General features: G+C 39.0%; 1 protein-coding gene across 4 annotated transcripts in view; it reads right to left on the bottom strand.

Moving 5' to 3' along the window:
* Positions 1 to 12,157, bottom strand: part of ATG10 (autophagy related 10) — a 143,589-nt gene that overhangs the window by 54,225 nt on the left and 77,207 nt on the right. The gene's annotated exons all lie outside the window — the stretch shown is intronic.

Raw genomic sequence — 12,157 nt, 5'->3', positions numbered from 1 at the left:
GTGTGTATATGGAAAAACAACTAACAACATTTTAGTCATTAACATTATACTGATTTCTAATTTGGAATTATTTTTAAACTAGAATAAAAAAAAGTCACCCTCTCTTTCACCCAAAAGCAAATGGAGAAATAAGTAACATCTTTACCAAAGAGCTACCTTCCTCAATGTGAATTCAGCAGAACAGGCCTCATGAACGTCCTGCTATCTTGGAAGTGGTGGGTTAAGATATGAGCAGTCTGTTGCTAAAAAATTCTGCTTTTTGGGATTACAGGGAGTTCAGGGTTTGAGCAACCTCTGCAGAAAAACCTTAATTTTCTGGAGATGAACTGGATTAGGGAATAGAACAGTGAAGGAGTCAGAAGCTCTGATGACCCTGTTCCTCAAGAGGGAGGAGATGGACTATAAAAAATCTCCCTTGAGGACTTCTGGTGTTACTGGAGGGAAATTAGATTACAATATGCCTCTCTAAAGATCCTACTTCTCAAGAGACAAGAGCTATTTCATCCATCAGTGGCATCCCCAGAAGAGTCGGTACACCTCTGGAGAGGGTTAAGAATAGGGAAGAGCACATTGTGCAAGCAGTCTTCTCCTGAAAAGCCTGGTGTTTTAGGGAGCTGGAGGTTGACCATTTCCATTCATGTTTTAGGGAGCTGGAGATTCACCATTTTCATTTTGTATTAACCTGTTTTTTGCTTTTAAATGATAGTTTAGGCTGTGTCTGAAACAGGGAATTCAAAAGAATGCAAAGCTTAAGGAAGCTTTGGAAGACAAAAATTCTCCCTCCTCTCTCATGTAACAAGCTGGAATTTGGTCTAGTATACGAAGCTTCTGTTATTCAAAATATGATTTTTGATCATTCAGATCTCTTTGCATGCTGTATATATTGTGACAAGTGGAAGCACTGTTGTAGTCTGTATAGATGCACGGACACTTGACTCCTTCTTAGAGCTATTTCTAATCCCTTTTAATTTTGGTAAACAGCAGTGGCAGGACTTGTTACATAAAAAGATACAGTACCAACATGTAATCCTGTACTTTATAGTCTCTGTAAGGATGATGCATAGAATTTAACATGGTAAAGTAAATTTTGGCGCCTACAACCACTGAGAGTGTCTCTTTAGCTGGTGAGTTGAGCTTTTGTTAAAGTCATGTTCTAGAATAAAATGAACTGGGTCTCTTTAAGATGATCTTTGGAGCATTTAAGACCCTTTTTGTGACTGAATAAAACTCACAAAGACTAAGAGAAAATTCCTGTCTCCCAACAGAAGGTAAGTCTGAGGGGTTTTTAAACAAATGGCCATAGCTTTTTGCATAATCGCTAACAGAGCCATAAATAATAGAAGGTATAACTAATACATAAAAATAAAATCCAGTTATTTTCACATAAGCCATGTGATAGCTTATTTATAGGTTGTTTTTTTAATTTTTAATTTGTTCCTTTCCTCGCTATATATACTGCTGTCCTGCACCCTTTGAGCTGTTAACAGTACTTTATGTACTACAGTATTATGACCGCTACGACGCAACATAAATAATTTACTCTTGAGCACTGATAGGTCATAACGTGTACAGTACCATTGCTCCAAAAATATTCCTGGAAATATAAATATAAAGAGGGTGAGTTAGCTCTGTTGTTGAATTGATGGATTTTGTTTAGATACTCACTATGGCAAAAAGATTTATCTGCACAGTGGATAGAATGAGAATTTTATTAAAGTGTTATTAAATAGGGATTTCTGGCTAAATTGTAATTCCTAGAAAAATTACACAGCCACTTGATTTCTCAGTTCTTTTTTCTCCATAAGAATTTGCTTGCATGGCTGCTGCACTGCAAAGGAAAACTGAATCCAGGACTGACTGACTGTTTCCTAAACAAATTGGGAAGTTGTCATCAGGAAGCATCTGTTACTTTATTACTCTCACGAAAAAGCATTCTTGTACTATCATAACGGACTATTGAGCAGATGCTTTAAAGCACTATACCCACAGCAATGTATGTATAATAAAAAAGATAAGCAGCTACAGCCTAATTAATGATATTGGTTCCTTTATAAATGCATTCTTAGTAATTTTAATTGATCAAAAGTTGTCTTTGACATTTAGTTCTCTCTTCTACCCAATATATATGTTCAGTTCCTTTTAAATTATAAAATATTTATATCAATAGATAAGAATTGATGTTGCACATCATTCCAAAGGCAAAATAACACATTTCTACTCTAACAAAAGATACTATTTTATCCCTTTGTGAGGCAGAAGACAAGTTAAAGATCCTGGGGGGTGAAGAATTAACTTGTTTTTGACAGTATTTAATAAGAACTGTATCCATGAAAGGAAAGGCAGGTCATGTTGGGAGGATAGGCCTCAATGGGATGGGTAGGGTACAGAAGTTGATAGCATGAACTGGGAGGGAGACAAGAGTTACACGATCAAAAGGGATCTGTCTTCCCCTCTCCCACACACAAACACAAAAAGAGTGTGAGCCTGCAATCCTTGTCCCACCAATATTCCCTTTGAAATGCAGGATCAGGACATTTTTGGGAGGAGAAAGGGGAGAAAGTGCAGTGATTCCACCAAGAGCAGGCACATTTCTCCTTGTGATGAAATTACGGTTGCCTATCCTCCTAATTCCCAGGTTTATCATCTCCCACTAGTGCCATGACCCCCATGCCCTCCTGCTGTAGGTTAGCCACTTGGGAGGAAGCAGGGGAAAATGTGACACATACAGAGTTACTGGTATTGTTAGTTTGGTCATGAAACGAAAGATGAGATGCTTCCAGTACCAGTAACATAGGTTTTTTCAGTTGCTCGTAATATGTTTGCTCTTGATATCTTACTGTTTTATGCTCTAACTCTGAAAACAAATGAATAATGTTTGTGCTTCTTAATGGTTCTCCAACTCCGTGGTTCTCGTTTTTTCAAGTTTAGTATAGTGAAATAGAAATGCTCTCATGGAGCAACTCCCCACCCAGCCTCCCAACTCCATGCTTTCCCTTTGATAAGTACAGTGCTTGGTCTCACAAACATGTACAACTAACATTCAGACAGTATTAATCGGATAAGATTAAATACACTTTAACATGAAAGGTGCAGTTGCTTAGATAGATTGTATCAGGGATCTTGATTTCTTCCCCCTGCATGTTTTTTACATTTACTAGTACTGAGTCTCCCCTTGTTGACTGTAATCCCATCTGTTCTATCTCCCCAGCTCACTTTGCAGTTTGGTTTTGCCCCTCTGTATGTTTACTGCTCTATGCAGAATATGAAGGCTAACCCATCACAGACACCAAATTTCTGGGCCTGATTCTCCCCTCACTTATTGTGGTGTAAATCAAGAGTAAAACTGGGGTGGGGGGGAAATCAATGGAGTAACACTGTGCACAACAGTAGTGAGATCAGAATCCAACCACGTGATAGCAGCCTCCCCAAAACCCCAACAAACATTTATGGCCTGAAAGATACACCAGATGACATCAGGAGAGAGTGTGACTCCTGACATCTGATCAGGAGTTCTTTCCAGGCTGGATGATACCATGAAAGCTAGACAAACTGAATGATCTGTGCAGTTTGCAGAGCACAAATCTGAATTTCAGTTGTTGTTTAAGAAGTGACAAGGGGACCATCAAACTGAGGGTCGTTCACCACAATAATGAATAGTGAGAAAAAGACCAAGACTTCCCAGGGCCTCCAGCACACACCCAGGGTAAGTTATTTTTATTTTAACACAGTAACAGGACTTCAGCTTTAGAAATTCCATGACAGCCACACACAAGAAGATAGGCCCAGGTTCTTCAGAGGACTGCACATCTGCATGAGGTCACTGTCCCCAACCTCTATTAAATATGTCTATTATAATACCCAGTGGCCCTAATCAGACTTGGGGCTCCCTTTATGCCAGGTGCCACACAAACACACACACAAATGTTGTCACTACCCCGAAGAACTTACAATCTAAGATGAATGATGTACAAATGTGATTACCACATACATCCATTTTTACATACATATATACATTGCAAATGTTCTTTATTGGAAATAGATAAAGGAAATGTCAACTATCCCCATATGCTTTCCAACATAGCCATCATTAATTGAATGATTTCTTATAAGCTTTGTGGCAGAGGTTGGTGATGTGAAGAGATCTGAAGGAGGAAAGTATAGTGGTTTTATGGATTACATTCATTGAGCAGATCCATTCTCTGAAAGCGTTTGGGTGGCTATGGATCACCACTTCTATTTCTGTACCAAGCTTATGTATCTTCAAAATCTGTTGGCCTGCTGCAGACCTGGTTAAACATTTATAAGATGCTACTATACCCCTAACTGTTACTTAACATGAGCAAAAAATTGCCCCTTAAAAACAGTTTCTTAAGCATTGTCACTAACTGCTAAGTTCTCAGAATGATCACAGCTAGAAATGGATGAGCCCTTTTGAACTCAACAGTTTCCTTGGAAAGTTACGAAGTTGCCACAATTCAAATGTGAACTAATGTAGACATCCAGTGGATACCTGTGGTCATATAGATTCTTCATAGTTCAGCTCCCAAAGGAACATCCTTTTATTGCCTGTCAGTACTCTTGCTATACGCTTGTAAAAGAATCTAGTCATTATAAAAATGATTCACTTCCCTAGAAAAAGATAAATGGGAAAATAGAGAATGCACCTTTTTTTCCCCCATTCACAGCACACCAATAGGCAAAATCCAAGCATTCCACCCCCAAAAAATGCCATACATAAAGTTATAATAGTTTCTCATGTATTAACAATCATTTCTAATGGTTGGAAATTAGATTTGTCTTTTGATTGCTCTAAAACTGTTATCACAAGTGAAAAGCAGAATCTATTCAAGTGAAAGAAGCAACAGACCATGAAAATTTGCTCTACATCTAAACGAAGAGATTTCTTTCCAAATCTCTTTATTCTTTTTGTACTGTTATATTGAGGCAGAATTACAAATGTCTAGAATTTGTTGGATTTTTTTTTCAAAAGCTGAAATAAAACTTTTCTTTAAAAAATATACAAAATTCCACTTAGTGCCTTAGATATATGAACTTTACCATTTTAGGAATACAATGAGAATATTGTATTTAATATTTTGGAATGTTAGTAATTTTTCATTTTTTTTATAAATGGTACATACAAAACACGATAATCATCAGCAATATGAAAGCATCATCCAAAGATTTAACAACATATCAGGACAAGTTGCAGATCTAGAGATAAAGATTCAGCACGGTTATTCAAGGTTCATAAAAACATACCAAATATATAACATACACTGTAGTTATAACCGCAGTTAGTTCCAGTGATGATTTAATTAAAATAAAAATAAAACAGCACAAGAGTATGTGTTAAATTCTGACTTACTGATTTTCTCTCATGAACAAACAAACATAAACCAGGTAATACACACTGACATATGCAATATTTTTCAGAAATGTCAGCAATTTACTGAAAATGGAAGCAAGTGGGAGGAAAAAAGAGTAGTTAATTACACTGCAGGAACCGTGGTTCTTTGAGATGTTGTAGTCAGTGTGGATCGTATTCTAGGTGCATATGCGCCTCATGTGTTCAACCTCAAAATCTTTTTTGAACACAGCATGCATCAGGGCTCTGTATGTGTCCTCATATTCATATAAAAGGCAGTGACCCTGACCCGCCCACAGTTCCCTCACAATTTAAAGCCTGTGTTAGCTGAGGATTTTGAAAGAATGGATGGAGGATGAGTTGTGGATCCACACTGACTACATCACAAAGAACCATAATTACTGTAGGGTAAGCAATTGTTGTTTCTTCTGCAAGTATGTGTCAGTATGGATCCCAGTGCAGAAGACTGGCAGGTAGTATCCTCTTCAGGATGGTGGTCATGAGGTGTATCACCAGCATCAGTTCAACAGAGTATGCAGTACAACTCTCCCAAACTTTGCATCTGATCTAGCAGCCAAGCCCAGTACACAATGCTTGACAAACATCAAGAGGCTGCTCCCCATAGCAAACTTGCAGATTTTGGACACTGACATTTGGCACCACGCTGAGGATGCTACTGGAGCTCTGGTGGGAAAGAACATCAGCCAGTGGCAGCACAGTGTCATCCATTTTGAAAGTATTTAGGATTAAATGGCTTGATGTTTGTAGAGACCAGTTACAAATAGATGTAAGGACTATCTGAAAGATTTGGTCCTCTCAATATGGTATTGAAGAGCTCTGAATATGTCCAAAGTGTACAGCTTCTTCTTCCCTTGCATAGAATATGGCTTTGGGAAAAACTCAGGTAAGTGGATTGATTCAAATGGAATTGCAAAACCACCTTGGGAAGGAATTTTCCATGAGATTGCAGTACCACTTAATCTCTATGAAACAAGGTATACAGAGGGTCTGCCATGATTACCTGGACCTTGCTGACTCTTCTGGTTGAAGTGAGGGTGACCAAAAATACCATTTTGAGAGTAAGATGGTAGATGGAGAACCCAATCAGGACCCATAAGTCTGTGAAAGATGACACTGAGGGGTCCTCTGCTGACTCAGGGTCTCTAAACAGTGGGTAAATATACATAAGACTCTGAGGAAATTTGGATACCATTGGATAACAGAAGATCAAAAGTGAGTATTGGTGGATAATATCCAATATGCAGATGGATCTTAATCAAACTGAATGAGAGCCCAGAATGCATTAAGTGTAGCACGCAGTCCAGAATCTTTGGTATCAGGGTCTTCACTGGGTCTAGACCGTGTTGGGCTACCCAGATCAAGAACCTGTGCAATTTAGGAAGAGCAAGTTTTCCTCATGGACAGTTTACAGAACCTTTTCATGGCACACAGCAAGCCAACATCCAGGCCATCAACTGCAGCAACCTTGGGTTTGGATGGAATACTTGACCATGATCATTCAACAGCTCTGGGAAGTTGATCAATGGTTGCATGGACATCTGCAGCAAGTCCACCATCCAGAACTCTTTTGGCCAGTAGGAAGCTGTGAGACTGAGTCCCCCTGATCTCCTCTGTCTTTGGCAATCATACTGGGAATCATGAGGAAGGCGTAAAGATGGCCCTGATTTTACTGTAGAAGGCATCTGGCAAAGATTCTGGGCTCATCATTGGGTATGAAATCACTGCATTCAGTAATGACCAGAGAGTGAGGGATCTGTCTTGAGATAACTAAGCCCTTGCAGTGGTGGAATCTATCCTGTTATGAACTCTTATCATCTGTGAAGGGCTGAGAGACTGTTTCTTGTAGTTCACCAGGAAGCCCAACCAAGAGAACACAGAAAGTGAAGCAGCGGCCTGATGTGATTTGCCTCCTGTCAGCCAGTCATCAAGATACAGGTAGATGTGGATGCCCTTCTTCCTCACGTGCACCTCCACCACAGTGAGGCATTTCAAAAAGACTCAGTGCCTTGGAAAATTCAAAAGGCAGCACTTTGTACTGACAGTGACTTGTGCCCAATGTGCATCTCAGATACTTCCATATCACCATCGTCCTGGCCCACAAGAAGTACATGTCCTGTCAGTTGAGAGCCACAAACCAGTCCTGACATTGGAGGTATGGAATAATAGAGGCAAACACTACCATTCTGAATCTGAGATGATGTATGTATTTGTTTTGTCTCCTCAGATCTAGGAAAAGACAAAGACCTCTTTCTTCAGAGTGAGGAAATATTGGGATTAGAAACCTCTTCTGACCCTGTACTCTTGTGGTACTCTTCTATGGTTCCTAGACAAAGTATTTAGGTTACTTCTGTTTTCATGAGAAGGGTCCATGAAGAGGGCAGTGAAGTGAATTAAATGGTGCAGCCAGAGGCAGCAATGTCCAAGACCCATTTGTCAGCTGTAATGTCCACCCAGACCAAATGGAAGGGAGTGAGGTGGTTTCCAAAGGTCAACTCTGTGGTGGTTTTAGCATGGCTCTCAACCATCTTGTTAAACCTTACTGCTTCTGGCAGGGAGGTTGGTGCACAACAGAGGAAGAGGAGAATGGATGCCTCCACAAATAGCAGAGTTGCCTTCTGGGTGAATACTCAGGCCAGCAACTGTGGGGAAAAGATGGTATTCTCTGTCTCAGAGGTGACTGGTACTTGAAGGGCTTGCATTACTAGTGCTGCAGTATAAATGCCCAAGGATCTGAGTGTCTATCTGGAATGAGGGCAGGAAGGAATGGCAGATTGTGCAAGGGGCAACAACATGGGCAGTAAAGGCACCACTGGTGTTTGTCGCTCACAGAGGAGGAGTGTGGACATGAAGCACAGGTGTGAGGTTTTTTTAAGCTGACTTGTCAGGACATAATCCTCAGGCTGGGAGATCTCACTAACAGAGGAAGAAGTCCAAAAGGAAACCTATTTACATAGAACACAAAAACTACAAAAAACAAGAAAAAAATTACTATCTACAGAGATATACACAAGAAAGAATGGACAAGGCTAAGAACAGGGAGGAACAGGAGTTCCTACCCAGGGCATGTAGCAGTAAGAGAGAACTGGGGTAGCACTGACCCGCATGGCCTCTTATAGTCTCTGCTGCGCACACAAAAGCTACTCACAATGCATCTGCGGGTCAACAGACGCTGCTACAGAACTGTTCTGGCCCCAGCACATGGCACACATGCACACCCATATTTGGAATCCATATAGGGACCATCAGTCGAAGAACAAGAATTATTATCCTTGCATTGAGAATCTCAGCAGCGAACCAATTCTGGTCCCACTGAATTCAATGGGAAAATTCACACTGAAATCAGAGGGAGTAGGATTGGCCCTTAGACTCCTTTCATTTTATGCAGAAAAATGCAGATCCTCTTTAACTTCTCAGGCAAAAAGCTATGTTAAGATGGAGTTAAGACTGAGAGTATGTATCAGTAACTTAAGGGGGAAAAGCATCACAGAGTTGATGTAAATTACAAATCCAGGAAATTCGGAGTTAAAGAAATTGATGCTAAGAGGAGGAGAGGCAGGTAGAGCCCAGTCCTAATATCTTTGAGCTATAAAGAGTCCCTCTGCACTCTTCTGTCAGCGCTCCCACAACATGCAGTGGAGCACAGGCAGCACTGATATGAGATGCCTTTCAAGTATTGATGTCCAACCTAGTACGCAGCCTTGGAATCTTTAAGGAACAGTGAGAGTTGGGCCAAACTACCAGTGAGACCAACAGTCTTTCATACCCTTGACTCATTACAATCAACAAAATTGTTGCACGCTAATTCTCTGTAGAGGAAGAGTGGTGATTGGTTGAGTTACTTCTCATGTCACAGTGGCCCCATTTACGAGTTAGCTGTGCTGTTGATCTGAGCTTGTTGGTAGCCTATATAATCACAGCAATTAGAAGAAAAAAAACCTTAACACTTTGTAATTAAGCTAATCTAATTTATTCAAATACAGCCTATGCGTAAGATTTCAATTAATTCTAACTATATGGAAAGTTTGAAATGTGTGTGTTAATCCCTTATTTAGATCATTTGGGACAAACAAGGGACCAAAACAGATGCTCAGTTTCTTAAAGGACTCCATTGTAATTATTTTAACTAATAAACTAAATATTTACTTATAAATTCTCAGAAAATTCATTCTGTACTCATTGGGTAAGTGCTCTAAGTGTAGGGGGGATATATTATACTTTTCACAGATCATAGAAATGTAGGATTGGAAGAATCCAGTCAAGTCCAGTCCCTTGTGCTGAGGCAGGACAAAGTAAACCTAAATCATCTCTGATAGATATTTGTCCAACCTGTTGTTAAAAAAATTAAGTTGATTTGGCATTATTTATTCTTGGCAAATCCATGGTGGTTATTCCTTATAACCCTATTATTCTCTAAGTGCTTAATTGTTTAATTATTTGTTTTAGTATTCTTCCAAGTATGAAAGTTAGGCTGAACGGTCTATAATTCTCTGGTTCCTCTTCATACCCTATTTTAAAGATAGGTATTATGTTTGCCATTCTTCAGTCCTCTTGGATCTCACTCGTCCTCTGAGTTCTCAAAGCTAAGTGTTAACAGTTTTGAGATTGCTTCAGCTAGTTCCTTAAATACTCTAAGGTGATTTTCAACAGGCCCCACCAACTTCAATATATCTAACTTATTAAACTATTCTTTAATCTGTTCTTTCCTTGTTTTGGCTTGGTTCCTTCCTCCTCGCTGTTGTTATTAATTGTGTTGAGTATCTGGACACCATTAACCTTTTACTGAAGACTGAAGCAAAACAGGCATTAAACACCTCAGCGTTCTTGATGTCCTCAGTTATTAGCTCTCCTTCCCCACTAAGTAGAGGACCTAGACTTTCCTTTGTCTTTCTCCTGTTCCTAATGTATTTAAAGAACCTCTTCTTTTTGTCTTTTATGTTCCTTGCTAAGTGTAACATATTTTGTGCCTTAGCCTTTCAGATTTTCTCCCTACATCTTTGTACCTTTGTTTGTATTCTTTTGTACTCCTCCTTAGCGATCTGTCCATGTTTCCACTTTTTGTAGGATTCCTTTTTAATTTTTCAGGTCATTAAAAGAGTTTCCTATCTTTCCTTCATATTGGGATAGTTTTCAGTTGTGCCTTTCGTATTGTCTCTTTGAGAAACTGCCAGCTCTCCTGAACTCCTTTATCCCTTAGATTTTTTGCCCCAGGGACTTTACCTACCAGTTCTCTGAGTCCGTTAAAGTCTGTTTTTTTGAAGTGTATTGTTCTTATTCTGTTACTCTCATTCCTTCCTTTCCTTGAAATAAGGAAATCCATTTCAGGATCACTTTAATCCAAATTGCCTTCATCCTTCAGATTCACAACTAATTCCTTCTTGTTGGACAGAATCAAGTCTAAAATGGCTGTCCCTCTGGTTATTTCCCCACATTCTTAAATGAGAAGTTGTCCTCAATATATTACAAGAACTTACTGGACATTTTGTGTTTTTCCTTTTTAACTTCTTCAACAGATGTCTGGGTAGTTAAAGTCTCCCATTACTACCAGTGTATTTCTGTTATTTGTTCAGGAAATGTCCCATCCACCTCCTCTTCCATACCAAGATGTTACCCCTATTTTTTTTTCCATTTTACGCAGAGACTTTCAACTGGTCTGCCCTTGCCACCTTCTGGACTTCAGAACAATCGTCACGCATAACAAACCAGTTGAATTCCTGCTTTAAGTCCAAACAGAACTCAACCTTAACTATGGAGTCATAGCAAGTGTCTCCAACACATGTATATATGTGTTCTTTTGTAAGCCATAAACACAATTAGCAAAGCACAATATAAAAATAAATATTTTGGGCGGACAATATATGATAGCCATCTTCCTTGATAGACTGCAATTTATTAGTAAACTCCATTCTGTGATTTTTCACATTATCTTTGCAAAACCAGAAATACAGTACTTGAACTAGCTGGTACTATCTCCTATGAATTTAATTTATTTTTGTCCTTAAAGATGAATGGAAAACTTAAAAAAAAAAAAAAATTCAACTGTTCCAGATACCAAATTTCTAAATATATAAAAATATAGCTGAAAAACATTCCCTCTTTTATTTTCTTTCTAAGACCCGAATGCTATTTCCCTTGGAAGTCAACAGCAATATTCCTATTCATTTTGTATGGAACTAGATTGGGTCCTGTTACTAGAGTTCAAGTTTTGCTGGCCCTGCACAAGTTATTGCATTACTAACATCCAATGCAATACATCTCTCCTTACCCTGTGTTAGGTCAACTGTTGCAGGAAAAAAATACAGATCCCTGGAATATCTATATAGGGATGTAAAGACAAAATGTATAACTAGAAAAGGTTCAGTTACAACATAAACTGTATGCATATTTACTTTGTCAACCTAACACAATTACACCCTGAAACTTGCTGTGCTCCAAAGATTAGGATTTGCTTTTCACTGACTCAAGGTCAAGCAAACACTGCATTTAGATTTTGAACAATATTCCAGGTCACAACGAATCATTAAAATTCTCCCTCTTGAGGAGAATTTTTTTCATATGACAAGAAAAACCTTCCTAATTCCCTTTCAGGTTAAGTAGTCAAACAAGAGTATGTGACTGAACAGTGCTCTAATGGTGGACAGCACTGCCTAAATTAAATGACATTGAAACAACAATGGCCTATCAGTACCATCACAGAGGAAGGATACAAGAAAGTATATGCAAGAAGTGGGGATACCAGGAAAAAGGTACAACTAGGGGAAATTATTATGT

This window comes from Lepidochelys kempii, chromosome 5 (assembly GCF_965140285.1).
Source record: "Lepidochelys kempii isolate rLepKem1 chromosome 5, rLepKem1.hap1, whole genome shotgun sequence".
Lineage (NCBI taxonomy): Eukaryota > Metazoa > Chordata > Testudines > Cheloniidae > Lepidochelys > Lepidochelys kempii.
Note: the sequence above shows the minus strand (reverse complement) of the source record. Positions and strands in the feature narration are given on the sequence as shown.